Source organism: Lipotes vexillifer, unplaced genomic scaffold (assembly GCF_000442215.2).
Source record: "Lipotes vexillifer unplaced genomic scaffold, Lipotes_vexillifer_v1.1 scaffold1934, whole genome shotgun sequence".
NCBI lineage: Eukaryota > Metazoa > Chordata > Mammalia > Artiodactyla > Lipotidae > Lipotes > Lipotes vexillifer.
The window spans coordinates 718,974-723,363 of record NW_006791881.1 but is presented as its reverse complement, the minus strand read 5'-3'; the positions used below and the strand labels follow the sequence as shown (position 1 = coordinate 723,363).

General features: G+C 44.4%; 1 non-coding gene across 1 annotated transcript; it reads left to right on the top strand.

The window, feature by feature from the left end:
* The first annotated feature begins 729 nt into the window (after window positions 1–729).
* On the top strand, window positions 730–801 carry TRNAE-CUC (transfer RNA glutamic acid (anticodon CUC)). Its single transcript has one exon. It is a non-coding gene; the product is annotated as a tRNA-Glu (tRNA).
* Window positions 802–4,390: the final 3,589 nt, after the last annotated feature.

Here is a 4,390-nt window from a genome sequence, read left to right as displayed (position 1 = left end):
AACTGTACACATTTTGATCACATGTACATCCATGGTTGTTCATTGGATGTGTCTGCCTCACTCCCAGATACTGGCTGGTGATGCTGCCTTCCTTAGGATATTGCCTGTGGCCCTGCGAGAGGGACCAGAGCTCAGCAAGGGCTCACCCTGCTGATGAAATACTCCCCCCTTAGGAAGTGGCACCATATTACTGCCGCTCACAACCTTTGGGACAGGATAGTCACATGACCTTCCCAATGCAAGTACAGAAAAGGCAATCAGACCTTTTCATTTAAACAGAAGGGTTTTTTTGGTTTTTTTTTTTTTTTAAAGTCTTTCTTTTTTTTTTTGGCCTCACCGCGCATCTTGTGGTATCTTAGTTCCCAGAGCAGGGATAGAACCCGGTCCCTGGCAGTGAAAGAACTGAGTCCTAACCACTGGACCGCCAGGGAATTCCCTAAACAGGTTTTCAATGTAGTCAGATGTATTGATTGGTTTCCTGTGCCTTTTCATATTGAGATTATTCATATACCACAGAATTCACCCACATAGTTGTAAAACCATCCCCCCAATGCCTAATTCTAGAACATTTCCAGCATCCCCAAAAGAAATCCCAGGAGGATGTGGATCACGGGGGACGGTTATGCTTGCTTGTGGAGGCAGGAGGCCTATGGGAAGTCTCTGTACCTTCCTCTCAATTTTGCTATGAACTTAAAACTGCTCTTAAAAAGAAAAAGAAGTCTTGGGGATTCCGTGGCGGTCCAGTGGTTAGGACTCAGCACTCTCATTGCTGGGGCCCAGGTTCGATCCCTGGTCGGGGAACTAAGATCCTGCAAGCCACACAGTGCGGCCAAGAATCAAACAAAAAGAAAAAAAGTCTTACCAGAAAAAGTAAACTTAATAGCAGTCATTGCCAATTTCCCCCAACCTCCCAGCCCTTGGCAACAACTCCCTGACTCTATGTATTTGCCTGCTTTGAATATTTCATGTATATGAAATCATGTATGGTACCTGGCTTCTTTCACTTGCGTTTTCAAGGTTCACATGTATCACTATTCCATTCCTTTTTGAGGCTGAATAATATTCCACTGTAATAATATTTCATTTTGTTTAGTCATCAGTTGAGGGACATTTGGGTTGTTTCCACTTTTTGGCTATTACTATTACTATGAACATTCATGTACTAGTTTTTGTGAGGACATGTCTTCACAGTTTTTTTTTTCTTCCTGTCTTCAGTTTTTGTGGATATATACCTTGAAATGGCATTGCTGTGTCCTGAGGAGCCTTGAAGAACTGCCGAACTGTGTTTCAAAGTGTTTGTAGTACCAGCAATGTATGAGGGTTCCCATTACTCCATATATTCTGATTACTGGCAGCCCCACGGCCAGCTGCAGAGGGCTGTAGTCACCCTTAGAAGGTTTAGGTCCCTCAAAACTCACCTGAATCTCCTGGAAGAGACCGGAGGAACCAGGGAGGGCTGAAGATCAAGCACTGATTCTTTCTAGAATTTTCCTTCTCTGCACTTCCCTCGTAAGTGGGTTCTGCCTCATTTTTTTTGTTTTTATTTTTGGCTGTATTGGGTCTTCACTGCTGTGCACAGGCTTTCTCCAGCTGCAGTGAGCAGGAGCTACTCTTTATTGCAGTGTGTGGGCTTCTCATTGTGGTGGCTTCTCTTGTTGCGGAGCACAGGCTCTAGGCATGAGGGCTGCAGTAGTTGTGGAACATGGGCTCTACAGCGCAGGCTCAGTAGTTGTGGTGCACGGGCTGAGTTGCTCTGCGGCATGTGAGATCTTCCCGGACCGGGGCTCAAACCCATGTCCCCTGAATTGGCAGGCGGATTCTTAACCACTGTGCCACCAGGGAAGCCCTGCCTCATTTTATTGGCAGCTTCTCCCGGGGCTTTCAGAGGATTAAAGATTTCTCCCGTTAAAAAAAAAACAAAAGCGCGTCCATCCAGCTTTCCATGTTCAAAAGTCTCCCATTGTGTTCAGCTAGGAGTAAAAGGGAAATCAAAGTGAGAGGCCTGAAAAAGGAAATGGGGAATGGAGTCCAGAGTTCATTAAGTCATATACCCCTATCTTGAGTCTTTGAGGAAACTGCTACTCAGGATGGGTCACAATTTTGAAGCTGAAGCGACCAGTGGGCAAAAAGCACTTTAAATGCTCAATGCCAACATGGGCTGAAGTGGAGAGGTTCCCTATGCCAGGTGCTGATGCCTGGCACTTTAGGAAGGAGGGTCCTGTACAGCAGGCGTGGGACCTACCACCACTGGAACTTCTGTACATGCTGTCACAGCTGGGAAGGGACATACAACAGGGGAAAACGTGCGGGGGGTGGAGAGTGGAATCCAGCGCGGTGGCTTGCCAGACGCTCCATTCAGAGGTTAAACCTAAGACTGATCAGACACAGAAATCAGGTGAGCAAAGTTGGGGAGAATTTCCCAGTGAAAAATGAATTTTTCAGTGAAAAATGAGGTCTCCTAGTAAGCTGTGAACACATAGAGCGCAAGAGAAGAGTCTTCATCCCCCTGGCATCTATGGTACCTGCCAGCAAAGAGGCACTTGGGCAAGTTGCTCAAGTCCCCTTGGCTGCAGTTCACATCCAAGTAGTTCCTCCCAACCCAGACAGAGGTTATTAGGCCAGTGCCCACCTGGGTGGTGGCATCTGTGGGAAAACAGTGTGGGGGGCTGTGGTAATCGGGAAATCACATACTTGTCCCTCTAAAGGGACATCTGCTACTCATCTTGGGAGAAGACAGGCCTGTGGCTGCCAGATCTGAAACTTCCCAAGAATCCAAAAGTCCAGATTTTAAGCATTTAAGCCCTTTAACACTTCCTCGTTTAAAATGCTGGGATCCACCTGTTTTGAAAACACTGCATGGACCCAATCTGACCCACTGACCAGGGTACAACCTCTGGACCATGCATCAGAAACTCCCTTTCACGATGGGCAGTGTACACACCCTTATTTATTCTCAATTAAAGGATGACACAGACACGCTCTTTCCATGGAAAAACCCTCTTGTTTATTTGATTAAACAAAAATAAAATAAGCTGCATAGGAACAATTTTAAAGTCCAGAGAGACACCAACTTTGTTTTAAGGCTGCAGTAGCTGATACAGCATCTCCTTGCTACCTTCTCCAGCCTTCTCTGTGGACCAAAGCGATACATTCAGAAGCCTGTTAGCTAACACAGGAGTTTTTGAACACTTTTCCACTGGTTCTTCACCTGCTCATTGCCTGTCATGCCTGAGGCCTGCAGTATATCACTTAAGATTTAAAAGTAAAAGTCCAGAGGGCAGGAGAAAAAAAAAAACAAACAACCCACCCCAAACAAAAACCTACCTTAAAGGTTTGGGGGAAAAACCTTTGTTTCCCCATTCTCCACTTAATTGACGGGATCTGCACCACCACCGCGATGCCCATTTTTAAAAGTGTCAAGAGGCAGTCAGCACCCAGGTGGGCTTGCAGCATGGTTTCTGTGGCCCGGGCAGTTAGTCTGGTGGTGCATATCCCTTACACGTCTGCCTTGGACAAATTCAAAAAAAAAAAGTCTTACCTTAGTCATTCTAACATGAAGGCAACATGCCCATGTTTATTTCTCCAATTTTTGCATTTACTTTTCTCACAAAAATAAAAAACCCTCAACCAAGCCATGTATTCTACACTTTAAAATTAAAACATTTTGCTGACCGGGCATGACAGCTAATGGACAGTATTAAGCAAGATTCATTTAAAAAAATACAAACGACCTTCCCACCCACCCGAATATACCTAACATGCTAGTTAAAAACAACAGCCCTTACCCTCCCACCCTCTCACCTGCATTGAATTTAGGGGAAAAGAAGAAAAGAAAGAAATCTTACTGCCCTAGAAACAAGAACACCCCAGAAATGTGAAAAATCCTCCTCTGAAAAGACAACTACACAGACTGCTAGAAGCACGAAGAACTATTGCAGAGCTGGTTATTGAAAGAAAGTAAACACTTTGCTACACACATTAACATTCAGTCAGTGTGCTCTGAGATAGAGCCTTAAGAAAAATACTACCTGAGCTTGTAAGTTAATACAATCATTAAAAGGAGGTCTACGACCATGTGGATACACAAAACTTTTAGAACCATTACTGGTTAAATGATGATGGAAAACATCCCACCAGGCTGGCTTGTTAACCCGTAAGATCGGTTTTTAAAATAGGCATCACTGAGGTATTTCTTCACCATGACATTTATAAACCAAATTCACAATAGTGACAGTGGTCCTAAGGATGCTCTCTTCCAACCAAAACAAAAATTAAGCGAGGGGGGAAGAGAGGTGGAGAGGCAATACAGTATATCATGGTAATGTGCTTCTCAACTTTATCAAGTATTTAATAAACAAGCAAAGGAAAAGAATAACCTGTCAAAGAACAT